The following is a 14,892-nucleotide window of genomic DNA, read 5'->3' as shown; positions in this document are numbered from 1 at the left end:
ACTTTCACTGATGATATTTTCACTGTCTGTGTATAACGAAAACCTATACTTAAGCAGATTTGCAGACTGTTATTGTTTAGTCGACACCGGGTAGATGGATAATGAGAGATGTCAAGCACAAAAAAATGCAAATAAGTCCGTCTGTTATCCCACGGCTGCTTCCTTACACCATGGCAAAATAGTCTAGAGGCAAGGGAACTGGGGCTCTGGAAGATAGGTTCAAATCCAATAATCAATAACGGATCAAGTATATAGCCCATAGGTATAGCTCTGTTGCCAAATGAAGGACTTTATTTAGCAGTGTAGAAATTCTCGAAAAAAAACCTTCAGTCATTACATGTATGCATACATACAGATCTTTCCAACAGCCAACACGATACTGTTGTTTATCCCAGTGGTCCCAAACCAGTCTGAGATCATTACCTCCCAAGTGCAACAAGTGGAATCGGATAAGCTAGTTTAATCCTTCCTTCTCTCTCCTCCCCCCCCCCCCCCCCAATCATCAACATTACAGCCTAAATAAAGTTTAGAATGAACAAAAAAACTTTAACACTTCCAGTTTTAAAACGACGAAAGGTAAATGATGTTCAGTACTCGTGCATGTTTCATTAAACATCGTACTAATAAGTGAATGAGAAAAATGGTACTAATTATTTTTAATATCCTTATACACAGAATCAGGTAGCAATTCTCAGTGCATTCCGAGTGTTACAACTCCTTCTCAACAAACAAAGCTAACTATCCATTTGGAGGGTAGACATGCTACTTTTGCACCACAACTTCTAGCGATACTTACTCCACTGGTACACAACACGTCAATTTAAAATCAACCGAATTAAAATGTGTGTACTATACTTAAGCCTACTGTTTGTAAATGACTTCACTGGTGAACTCCTTACTTCTGAGCTGGCAGGAGTTGGAAGACTTCAGCCTGCCAGTGCTTTGTGTGTGACCAAATAAATGATGATAATAATAATAATAATAATAATAATAAAGCAGTGTAGGCCCTACAGCAACGTAATAACCAACACAACACGTAGAAGGGATATTCATGTTAACATTTAAGTGTATGTGATGTAGGCCTGTTTTTCTCAGTTTTACTGGCTTAGATGATTCGTGGTACAAAATATGTGAGTAGTGTGTGGACGATGTGAGGAAGAAGTTGCTCATACACTCGCTCCATAAGCTGTAACGTTCGCCACATTGTGTCTCGCCTTAAGGCCAGTATATGACAAAAAATTAATTATTGGTAGGCTATGTAATGAGTGTCGTAGTCTTACGAAATAGTGATAACTATTATAATCTTTTAGAAATTATTTACTTTCGAGTCCGAATCATAATTTACCTTTTGTTTTTACTCCTAAGAACATTACACGCTTCCCCTCGGGATTAATTACTCAGGATGGGAACCATTGGTCTATCTCTGATAGAACTGACGGAGTACATCGAAAAAGTTCAAAGAAAGCCAGCACGTTTTGTATTATCGCGAAATATGGGAGTGTCACAGAAATGATACAGGATTTGGGCGGGAAATCGTTAAAAGAAAGGCGTTTTTCGTTGTGACGGAATCTTCTCATGAAATTCCAATCATCAACTTTCTCCTCCGAATGCGAAAATATTTTGTTGACACCGACCAACATAGGGAGGAACGATCACCACGATAAAATAAGTGAAATCAGAGCTCGTACGGAAAGAAACAGGTGTTCATTCTTTCCGCGCGCTATACGAGACTGTAATAATAAAGAATTGTGAAGGTGGTTCGATGAACCCTCTGCCAGGCACTTAAATGTGATCTGCAGAGTATCCATGCAGATGTAGATCAAGTTCACTGAAATAAAGAAATCCACTGGTGCCCTCATGGCTATTGATAAAATTTTGCTTTTATATATAATTTCAATACGGGTAGAATCGCCGTTGTTTGTTGTACAAAATAGATTCCGTAAAGAAACGTAATTCATTCTTGCTTCGGAAACTCAGACAACAAAAGAAGCTGACAGCTACAAACCCGTTGCTATTTTGTGGACATCTGATTCATGCAACGCTTACTGGCAACCTCCTCGACTTAGCGTGCTTTGAACTTTTGACCTAAGATGACAGTTTGCATAAAATTTCCTGTTTACGAGGAGAATTGTCGTCATAAACTGCAAGCAAATGTCACGTCGCATTTACTTCACGAAATGATACTAACATTCCTTTCTAGTTGTCAGAGGCATCAAGGTCAGTTTACATCAAAAGCAGCATGCAACTTATGTCAAGGCAAGAAAGAAATCATCCCAAGTAATAGCACACATCTGTATCTGGAAAATGGCTCTAAGAAAGCGAAAATGCTAAAATGATGTTGAAGAAGTGTCTGTAAACTATTTCCCTAATGGTATTATTTTCCTGGAGCCACTGAACAAAGGAGGAGTGCTTGACTCTAATGCAAAACTGTAAACGTTTTTAAAGGGTCAGTACGCTTCAGAGTTGTAAAATAGCTGAAGCCGTCGCGAAGAATCTCTCTGAATGCTTAGACTCACGCCTATTCTACTTAACGCATCAAATAAATCAACGATATTGACGTTCTTTGGGAGACCATGTCATTAAAATTCCTTAACCCTCCGCAGTCGAGGTGTACTCACTTCGGGAACACATACACTATGATTAGAAGAGAATATTAGCTGGAAGGTGGATTAAATTTTAAGGTCCCGTCTACAACGAGTTCATTGAAGACGCTCAGACTGAGGAAAGGTGAGGAAGGAAATTGGCCATACCCTTTGGAAGGACCCATCCTGGCATTCTACTTAAACGTCATTTTCAATGTTTCAGTAGTATGCCTTCAGTATCTCGCGAATTGGTCTCTGCTGATATTTTTCAAAGATGCTCTGTAACCGTTGTTGGCATGTACACTGTAGATTCTTTGCGTTGATGCTCCGAGATGCTGCGGTGGAAGCCAGGTCACCTTTCACCGCCTCCGGCCGCTTTCAGCCGATCAGCACGCTTACGTTTGAAAGTACATGACCATTCCTCTCATATTTCCAGGCATCTTCCGTATTATAGCTATTTTTAAAAACCTTCTGATTCCTTTGTTGACTGTCTGTTTCACCCAAGTATTATGCAAATGATCGCTGCTATAAATATTAATTCCACGAAGTGCTATCGACATTTAAAATTCCCTGATTAATAGATCTCGAAAGGTTTTCGTACACTAATCGCTACTGTTGTCGATATATAGTCTTTTTATGATAGTTCATCCAAGGAAAAAAGAGGGTTTGGTTCAAGGTAATGCAAAAAGACACATATTACTTACAATAAACTTCATTACCGGATAAATATACTGAAAATCAGCAGTAAGTACACACAGTTCCTCGAACAGGTTTTGGGCAAGCTGTTCCTGAATTTACATCACAAATGAGCGCAATTACACACTTTTTCACTCTAAAAATTTTCTCTAGTTAGTGGACTTATTACAAAATATGATAGCGTTTGATATAATAAAAAAATCCAAAGTAAGTTTTATGGATGAACTGTCAAAACCTTTTGTAATAAAATCGGGAGTAAGACAGGGATATCTTTTATCACCCCTACTTCTCAATTGTGCATTAGAGAAGGTAGTGAAAGAATGGAGAAAATCCATCAATACTAAAGAAGAAACCAAAATAAAATCCCCACAGACTGTCTAGCTTTTGCAGATGGTATGGCATTAATTACTCACTCACTCGATAGTGCCAAAGGACAAATTACAGAACTACAAAAACGAGCAGACAAAAAGGTTTAAAATATCATTTGGAACATACTTCAGGACAGACTTCATGATGTCCGTTCAAATCTTAAAATTCAGAACAAAACAATGTCTAAAACAAACTGTTTTAAATATATAGGAGAATGGATAGAAAACGTATATAGCAAAAAATACTTTGTCCTAGAACACAAAACGAAGACGCTACCCAACAGTGCTAAGGCCTGAAACACTGTTTGCAACAGAAATTTAAACAAACAAGGTTTGGGAATCCTGAAACTCTGACAGAGTTGAAAGAAGAATTCAAAGGAAGACATTGGGAACTAGAAGTAATAGTAATGTTGAGTACGAATTAAGATTAATCAGAGAGCTCTATTTGAAAATGGTAAAGCTAACTGATGTATGAGGAAAAGGAGACTATAGTTGTTTGGGCTCTTATGCTGAATGGATAGTAGCAGACTAATCAAGCAGATTTTCAGCTTATTAAACAGCTACAAATCAAAAGCGATATGGTTCAACGAAATGAAACAGATAAAAAGAAAAAAAACGCTGATCCTGGAATACACATAAAAGATCGCGGTAATCTTTTTAGAGAAGCAACACCAAAGGCAGGATTTGAGGAAAGAAAGATGTCTGCAAAAGGAAGAAAGGAGACGCAAGGATAAAAGTGACGACACCATTGCAGGACGAAGGAAGTCTGGGAGCAATGAAAATTAAGGACAAAAAATCAAACCCAAAATTGAGTTTTGTACCCTCCATAAGGTTTATTCGAATAATACGTAAATAATACAAAACGGTAAGCAACATGTGGTAGTTCTTTTACCTATCATATGAAATAATTTATTGCTACTTTATCCTCCCTTAAAATCATGCTCAGATGCTAGTCATCTCACTTAAAACCATGATCAGATACTGTTCATGCAGATGAAAGTGCACGCTGGGGCTCAGCTTTGGAAATTTGTTCCAAGAGGCACGTTATGGACGATAGGGGTTAAGATACGATGCGGCATGTTTGCTGTTATTGGTGAGAAATTTTAAGTTATTCGAAATGGATGCTTATAGGCAAAATTTTGCAATCAATATATTAGAATGGTGTTTGGACCCCACGGCTTGTTTTCATTAGTTTCGCTTATTAAACTTGCTATGGATTGAAAAAAGTGTGGTGATATTCAGGCACGTGATATTAGAATTTCAGAGTCTTCATGCTTTAAGTTAGCTTGAAGATGGTTACACGATCGTATTCTCGTCATCTGTTCGAACCGCTACGCATTCAATTTCGTCACTCTCCCCTTAATTTTAGGTCATTCTATGTTTTCTTGAAGTCGTCCAATGGTATCTGAGTCTTTGTGATTGATGGAACTTACGATTTACGTTGCGCAAGTATCATGTATGCCAAGATGCTTGTGTCGTTTGTTTCATTTGAGGCCAATACAGAGTTCAACTAAATTAGCCGTTACTCATTTCTATTTTTCTAAGTCATTCATTGAAAAGTTTGTCCTCTGTGTATCCTGAGCCGTTCTTTGTTTGCCGCTTTCCGTATTCACACAATGCTAAGTTCCAATTCCTTCTACCTGTCTGTGGCACATGATAAAGACGACGCAGTCATTGAGTTCTACGACGGGTTTCCCTGTTTCTGGTAACAAATAATTCGATCTATGCATGCAAATTTTCTACTGTGGAGTTAAGTCCTAACGCCAGTGGCTCAGCGAAGAACTGTTGTGACAGATTCTGTACAGTGCGTGTATTCATGTTCCACAAATTTAACAATTGCGGAAAGTATTTTATCGATGTGTTCACCAGTTTGTTGTTGTTCAGGCACATTCAGTTCTTCCGAACGGCGTCATCATTCAAAGAACTTGGAGAATTGTTACCAGTAGTTAGTTATTTTCATGTGTGAGTGTTGTGATCACAGAATTAGCCTCTACCTCCACTGCACAGTGGTTGGTTTTACTTTGATTACTATTCAAGGGATTAATTCTTGCTAGGATCTATCCAGTCATTTTCACATTCACTGATGTGTAATTTTGCAAATTTACTTGTCATTCGTTAGTTGCGCGTTGTACCGTATTCACAGATTTTGAGGTCAGTATGCCTATACAACACTATACCTCCGAATGCTATGACAGTAGCACAACCAAAACGATCATGTTCGACAATGTTCCTGGGCACATTGTGTGTTCCCACCTCTCATCACATGAGGGTGCGTCCAGGATTGTCAACATGTTCGTTTTCGTGGCCGAGATATTGTGGTATGGGGAGGCATAACGTCGCATGGACTGCGAGATCGTTGAACACAGTACACTGGCCGCCCAACGTCACTGTGACACTGCACTCCATCCTTAAGTGCGTCTTTTCAGGGAAACATTCGGCAATGAACTTACTGTTATGTATGACAGTGCGCAACCGCATCTATCAGCGCAGTTGGAGATCTTGGTCCGAAAGGATATTCGGCGATGGAGTGGTCTGAGCGTTCTACGACTGAAATTGCATATATCACTTGTAGGATTTGTTGAGAAGATGTACTTCATGATATCCACATGCACCATCCAACAGTTTTCGACAGCGCTGATGGAGGAATGGCACTCCCCACCACACGAAATCTTTACCACCAAAAACATGGACATCCGACCGTGGTAATCACGCATCCTATTAAGAGCCATGTCCGGATTTTTGTAACGTTCAGACGACCATCACGAATCGCGGCTCCTTCTGTATAATTACTGCCTTTAAAGAAAAATTTCATTCCTATTCGCCTCATGGCGCATTTCCTTTAATTATCTCCCGGATTGTGCTGTAGAAGTTCTTTCTATATACGACCCAAGTTTCATCGAGATATGTTATTTGGAAGTGACACGTCACTCGAAAGTCCCTTTGGTCCTTAAGTTTTTTCACTTCTGTGTATCTGTGTGCTACTCAAACTATCTCTGTTCTCTGATTTGCTGACAGTTTTTTGTTCTTAGCCTCTTTTAGCCACTGGCTGGGAGAACCATCGGGTAGCCTTGCCGCCCGCGAAAGCCTACCTACATCTGTGTTCCGGCATTCTGGATGCTCATTTCCGAGAATCGGCGGTGTCTTTGATCTGTGGTGGCACCGCTGGCCGCCCGTTGCTCCCGCCTTGTCCAACACAGGAAACGCAGCGCACAGAATCCGAGTGAGTAATTTAACGTAGTTTGATATCTGATCGGGAGAGTTGTATCGTTACACGGCACCGGTCAGGAGCATAGCGTGAATTTGCATATAGCCATTTAGTCAGTATTTCTACCGATCAACATATGGTCTCACACAGTTGTTATTTCGCACATATTATTTCGTATTCCGGCCAACCGCAGGCAAAAGTCCATATTTTTATAGGAAGGCAAAAATCTCCGCTCTAGTTGTAGAAGGTCTTTTATTAAAAACATGACCGGTTCCACATCAATTGCAAATGTTAGGTAGCCTGAATCATATGGGATTTACCGTATTAGTTTACTATTCACTCATCGTCCGCGTTGTATAACATTTGCTGATTTAAACTGTAATTTACGTACAGCATCTCCCCCTTTTCACCCAGCCCCACATTCTCTCGTACCATCTCGATGAGTTTTCAGATACCACGGCCAATGTAGTTTTCCTCATAGCTGCTTGCACAGATCTATAACTAGTTTAGTCTTCCCTATGGACGTGCCCACATCGGCTCCAGCTGATGATATGGTATGGTTTTATTGGTGCTTACATATATTTTCGCACGCTTCGTAGGGTATATTTTATTCTCTCCCCACCAAACACTCGTCTTCTTTTCTTTTAGGGACACCCTCTTTTTATCAATTTGACAAACGCTTGTGGCTGGTTTTAATTTATCAGTGATGTTAAGGACGGGTAGAGGCTTCAGGACACCGCAAAGTAATTTTGTAGACATAATTTAGGTAAATACCTAATGTACAGGACTATTGTAATCCAGATAGTAGTATTTTCTAAGCCGGCGGAAAAGAGAAAATGTGTAAACTACTTCCTTTCTGATCCCTGTTTAGATCACCTGAGGATGCACCTAAACTGATGTGGAACAGGTAGCGGTTTTAATAAAAAAAACTTTATTCAGCCAGAGCGGTATCTTTTGCCTTCTTATATACCCACGTTATTTCGCGAAATATTTAAAAAGGATTTCGTTGTTTTTATTCATTTGTATTTCTGTTCCAAGAAGCATATTTCTGATACATCAGATCAGAATTGTAGAGATCGACTTATATCTGTTGCCACCAAGCAGACGGGTATGCCGCTACCCTTCAGGTATGCATCAGATGTCCGCCACGTAACAGGGTCAGCATTTAATGTTTACGGCTGCTGCCGAAACTGCCCGCTCCCGTCCGCTGTATAGCAGTGTTGCAGAAGGGGTTGTGTGTGGTGTGTCCAAACAGACGGGAACCTGCCGTAACAGCGCCCCGGGTCGTCGCACGGTCTGCGTGCTCGGAATTCATTTCCAGCTCGTCTCGTCGTCTGAATGCGACGGGTGGCGGAAGGCGGTAATAACACACGTGCAGACACTGTCGTCTGAGAAGCGGTATTTAGAGATCGTAACAGGCACACATCTTCATCGAAAGCAGAAGACAGGCGAGCGATGGGGCAAGGCGATAAACCCGGCGTCACCAGGGTAGACAGGAGGGCGGCATTCGTGTCGGATAACGTCGTGCGTGTGTGTGTGTGTGTGTGTGTGTGTGTGTGTGTGTGTGTTCGGCCGGGCCTCCTTCTGTATGCATACAGCACCTCCACCTGCGTATCGCGGTATTAAACCGGAGCAGCGGTCGACGTAGAGGGCCCGAGTCCAATTTGACTAACAGGGTGGGCGGCGGTGGGCGGTGGCGGGCGACCCCAGCAGAGGCGGTACTTGGCTCTCGCCGCCACTCTTGCAGGACAATCACTGGCCCTGGTGCAACCTCCGGCCACTGAACGCGCGCACATAGGGGCGGCGGTCAGCACGGCGTGTCCTGAACCGTCAACCTCTGGTGTTGCGCGTGTACGCAGATAGGCCTTCGGGCACTCTAGAGGAGCAATTTATCAGATGCGACGCCGCTGGAATACCTCTCTGCTCCAGCGGCCGACCCGCTGTCCATCCAATAGCGGGAGCGGCACCAAAGACTGACAGCAGCAAGGGAGCACGTATCTCGACAACACGCTTGCAGGAAACATGTAAAAATATTTAGAAATTTCCTACAAATTTTCTTCAAAGAGGCAACATTTAATGATTTACCTCTTCATAATCCTAATCTCAATAAATCGACTTTTTTGATATATCGAACTACTTGTCTTGTCCCTTAAAAAAAGGCCTCCACATATCGAAGAAATCCTATGTGTTTTGCCAGACCCTATAAATCAAACCCACTGCCACATACGACCGCCCACAGGCGGTCTGTAACCGAACTCGGTGCAGAACGGCATATGTAACATTTAATAATTTTTCTAAAATAAAAAAACACAAGAAAACACTTCTTAAAGGTATGAAAAATGACCTTGTAGTATAAACTAAGGAAACTCTCTTGAAAATCACTTAAAGCTGTATGTTATGTATTTTTTATATTATATGAATGTTCTCATATTTCCCGTTCTGCCCCACCTACGGGGGATAACGCAACATCTTGTTAAATTATTGCATAGACGTTGAAATTACGAAGAGTATGATCTTAAAAGTAAGACATAAAGTTGTTTAATAAATAGATTAGAACAAGGAAAACGGAATCTTCAAAAAATCGTTTAATGTCATTTTGAAAAATGAAAAATACGATTCAATACTTAATACAGACTTGCTGTTCCTGCTACTGTTACGATTACTTTATTCAATTCCATCGCTGGTGCACAATGTGTAGGGTCTCCTCTGGCTTGCGAATAGCCAAGGTAGTAAGCTTAGCAATAACTCCTATAATCGAGCTCTGCCCATCTACGATGGTTGGAACTTAAATAGTGACAACTATTTATTCACAACCGATACAAAAGAGTTACATGTTTACACCTGTTACTGTCCTTCAAAGTAGTCGCAAGCGTTGTGTAGAACCCGTTGCCAGCGATGTGGAAGGCGTAGTATACCGTTAGCAGAGCCTGTTCTGTTGATGGTGCAAATGGAGCGGTCTACTGCCTGTCGAATCTCTGGAACAGTTCTGAAGCAAATGCTACGAAGCCAAAACTGAAACTCCAATTCAACGAATGGAGTCATTATGGTTCTCCGCGAAAGTCAAAAGTGCGTCAGAGCCCCAGTATGGTGAAAGTTATGGTCATTCTCGTGTACGACTGTGATGGTGTTATCCTAACGCATTACGTTCCTCCACGGCACACCGTCAATTTACAGTATTACTGTTCGTTTTTGGAGCATCGCCTGCGACCAGCTTTGCGAAAGAAACGGCGACACTTTCTACGCAACCCACCCATCATTTTGGACGACAATGCGCGGGCACGTACAGCCCAAGCTGTGGCTCCTCTGTTCGGTCGATGGGACTGGGAAGTACTGAACCGTCCACCATACTCCCCGGACTTAAGTCCTTGTGACTTTGATTTGATTCCGAAGATGAAGAAACCACTTCAGGCATGCGCTTCAGAACGTGTACTACGCCTATACTACGCCTTCCACATCGCTGGCAACGGGTTCTACACAACGCTGGTGACTACTTTGAAGGACAGTAACAGGTGCAAACATGTAACTCTTTCGTATCGGTTGTGAATACTTAGTTGCCACTATTTAAGTTCCAACCCTCGTAAATAAGTTATTTGTCGCATCTGTGTGGTAAGCCGTTTCCTTTTGCTATTTCATGGCTAATTATCTCACAGTGAGATGTTTCATCGCTGGGCCAAAGAGTATGCAATCCATTCACTTCAGTATGCTACTGCTCGTCGTTTTGTTCAGCGTTAAACACCTTTCAAATTTTCCGTCTGATTCGTCGACTCTGTAGTTGGGATTATTCTTATCTTTACGAAAGTATCTTTCCAATAGTGGTTTCGATACTCCCATTTCAGAAGATAACGGGGCTGAAATCGCTATTTTCATTCATTTTATACCGCATTCCTGTCTTTAGTCTCTGTAATGTAAGTTCACACAGTCTGCAAAAGCTAGAAAAAAATATACAGTTGGAAATCTACTTGCATCAAAAAATGACTGGTAGGAACGGGACATTACCCCGTTCTGCCACGTCGCGTTGCGCTTCAAAAGCACATTTCAGGTTAACAACTTTCATGGAGTATAATAATTGACGGATTTGAACGTATTATGTGACTAACGTATAGCGAACAGCATACACTTTAAGATCAAGTATCGTATAGTTGATAGACAAAGCTTTATCTCTACTTGAAATTCATTCAAACTTATGAAAAAGCAACTGGAAACTTGAACAACAGCTGTTCACTTACAGGTCTCACTCCAAACCAAGTCAAAATGGCAGTCACACCTTCCTTTCCATTCAGAGACATAGTTATATTTCACAACAATAGCTTGCAACATTCTCCAATTCAGAAAACAGCACAATCCCGCAGTGGCCTGCTGTCCTGTTCTGCCCTGAGTTCCCTAATGCGGAATTATTGGTTGTTTAACGCTTATTATTTCGAAATTTTAATCACTTATTCCAGTAATTCTTTCGACTTCCAACTCTTAGTGATTCTCCTTTCTTGACTCAATAATGGATACTCCGCTATAATATACAACTCACTTGTAAAAACGACTTTAAAGAAGAGCGATTGATTGACTCTCGCACTACCATGTGAGATTTGTGACATTTGATGATTTTGTACATCACCATAATCATGCGTAATTATACGGTCCTCTGACGGACGACGAAATTTTGGCTGTTCTGGAAGACAAAACTGAAGACAATGAAAAACCAAAAGAGACAACTATAGCAGGGCTTATTCGAGCTGTTACTGTAAAAGTAAGATGATTGATAAATTCCAGAATTAACTGGTTAAACCTAAGACTTACCATCACAGTGTGGTAAAAGTCCGAAAATTGGTAAATCTTAGGATGTACCCACACCAACTGGTAAAACTGTATTCATTAAAAAGAATTCAGCGTAGCAATTTATTAAAGTAGTTTGTATTTATTCTAAATTTATGTAATTTAAGCATTCTTGCATTCCAATCTAATTATAATGAGCAATATTTCATATTAGTGAAAAATGTGTAAGAAAATCTTACCTTGTGAACGTTAATTTTTGTTACGGCAAGACTGACTATTCTAGCATTTCGAATTACATAATATAGAAGACGATTTACACAAGCGTTTTTTAGTTGAACACTTTTTTAAGCAATTGCCCTTCCCTTGTCCTCCGTAAAAGATTTCTTAGCAACCACTTACCGTAGACTAATTTCCTCTCTTGCTACTTCTTCGACGTTGATAAAATTTTCTTTGCACAATGCAAATTGGTTTCTAGTGTACAATGACTTCAGTTTACCAGCTTTGGTACCAGGTTGATAATGTTCGTCATCGTGAATATTTATCACTACTGATGTTACAGATTTTGCATCAATTTTTGCTCTGTCTATACCCGGTACTTTAATTCTCTCATTCTGTCCAATTGAATGTTTTGGCATTTTGTTACATAAGTTTGCTTTCATTTTCTTTGACTGCAATTGAAGGCCTCTCTTGGCAGCTTTTCGAATCCGTTTCACTTTATTAACACTGTTGGAAGTTGTCAGTGTCTTGTCACAACCATCAACAGGTGACGATGCCTCGTTGTCAACTGTCGTCAAATGCTGTGTCTCTGGTTCTTCCTCACCTGCTGCAGCCGCACTTTCTACCTCCGTTCCTTCTGTTCCAGTACTTGGTTCACTGGAATCATTTCCTTGGGCGTCATTTTCAATTTCCTGTGAGTCTGAGGAAGTGGTTTTAACATTGTTTCCAAGTCCTCTTCAGCGTTTATGTTTTTTTATTAAATTACGTGGAAGAACTGAGGTCGCAATACCCATTTCCATTGGAACCCCAAACATGGCTTCATATGGTGAACATGTGATCCCTTCGTGATAGGCCCTATTTTTCATTGCTTGCACAAGCCTCAGCCCTTCAGACCATTTTGAAGTTTCATTTGCTTCCATCCAAGTTGATAACACATTTTCGATATCTTGATTTGCTCTTGTGACTGATCCCCGAGATTGACAGTGCCTCAGCTTCCCGTGTACTCCACAACCCACATAAGCGTTGAACCACTTTGTTACAAAATTCTCTACCATTTTCAGAATGAAGGATACTTGGGGTACCAAAGGTGGTAAAAATTTCCAAAAGATGATCTGCTACTTTGTCAACCCTTTTCGAAGTTAGTGCACGGAGGATAACAAATTTTGTCAGATAATCTTTGTATACAAGTATGAGCTTCGACTTATTGTCTGGGTTTGCCTGCATGTCGATTAAGTCAATTTGGCATCGTGAATTCATTTCACTGTGTATGATATGTTTCATTACAACACCCATTTTCAATGTTTTTTTGCTTTTTCTAACGTGCTTCACATACTCTCAAATAAGTAACGACTGATTCAACAGCCACATTCTTGTACTTACGTTTCAGGTCCACAGTCATCCGTGTTTGGCCCCCATGGCCTATAGCAATGTGGGTCTCATGTAGTACGCTAAACAATTCACCAGAACGAACGTAATAACGAATTCCTTCTTTTCCAGCAGACACCAGTGCTATGAGTTCCTCTTCACCTCCAATGCTGAGAACATAATATCGCTTCAAACGTCTTTAGTGAAAAGGTTTTTTATTGAAAACGGGTTTTGCATTTTTCATCTCACTTAACAGAATATTATATTGCTCAGCAGTTACATAAAAATTGTTGTCCTCCTTCTTATTCATTAATTCACTTAAAAGTTCGTAAAATATGTTACGAATAACGTCACTCATTCTGATGCGAAGCTGCTTAAGAAACATCACTAAAACGAGTCGCAAAGATGACATTACGCACGATGCTCGACACTACGCAGTAGTGGCCGGATTGAGAACTCATAATTGCCAACAGAGAAACTTATCTGAACAGAAAGTTGGCCACTATTAAATTTGTCTGAACCTGCACGACGAAGGCGGGAGTCTTCGATCCAGCTTTTAGCAGTCTGCATTGGTAAATCCTAAAATTTAACAAAGTGTTTAGGTGAAAGTTCGAAATCTATGCATATAATGAGAAATTTTGAACTTTTACCACAGCGCGATGATAAGTCTTAGGTTTCACCGGTTAATTCTAGGATTTACCAGGCATCTTTCATTTACAGTAACATATATCCTAAGAATAGAAGGAGGTAACGATGTATTTTCGGTTTTGGTCACAATAGGAAATGCGGTGGTCCGAACACGCCTGATTACAAATAAATTGATGATTTCTTTGTAAAATATATCTGAATTTTTGTTAAGTAGTTGCTTAAAATTGTTTATTTACCTTTCGTTTCAAATGTTAAAATAAATATAATTTTTTAAAAAACCTATAAAACAAAGAACTTCCTTTTAATTCTAGTTCTAGTTGTTACTCTCTGATTCCCTATGAAAGGAAATGAGAGTATTATTGAAAAAAGTTTTTTTTTCTGTTTGACATGGTACACTTATTTCGACGAATGCAACTTAATCAGTCAATCTTTCGCTATGTCTTACCCCAAGTTATTTGGAATTTCTGAAGTCTTTTAAACTTTGAAGTACCGAGAGTCGATTGTACCATATACGTCACCCTCAACTGTCACTTGTGAAGCTACAGTAAATAATCTTGCCAAGTCACAATCATTGTCTAATTTTGAGTCTCTAACAACAGTCGTGTTTGCAAGCTATAAACGTGATTTAGTTGTACGAAGATAAATCACGAGCATATTCTGCCATTATTTTTGTGTTACCTGCCCCATTCTGCATGGTCATTCGCTGTGGTAAAACACGCAGAAAACCAATACAGAGATCCCAGCCTGGCCTCTACTTTTGTTACGACTATTTTATATAACAGTTACGTTTCAAAACGTTCCGCATGGATATGATTATTACGGTACCTTATTTTTGAGAATGTTAGAATTTAGATGCTCTTCTCAACATTAGTATGCAGTTCACCATCTGCAGCGGAAATATGTTTTGTTTGGTTAGTGTGTTAACAAAACATTTCATCTATAAATTTAATTTTGTTGCTTGAAAATATTTCACGACAAAATTTTATATTGAGTTAGTTATTTTCGTGGTACCTGTCCTCTTTGATTGCTCATCTGTTGCAGAAAT

The sequence above is a fragment of the Schistocerca gregaria genome, chromosome 1, assembly GCF_023897955.1.
Source record: "Schistocerca gregaria isolate iqSchGreg1 chromosome 1, iqSchGreg1.2, whole genome shotgun sequence".
Taxonomy (NCBI): Eukaryota; Metazoa; Arthropoda; class Insecta; order Orthoptera; family Acrididae; genus Schistocerca; species Schistocerca gregaria.
This window is presented reverse-complemented; position numbering follows the sequence as displayed.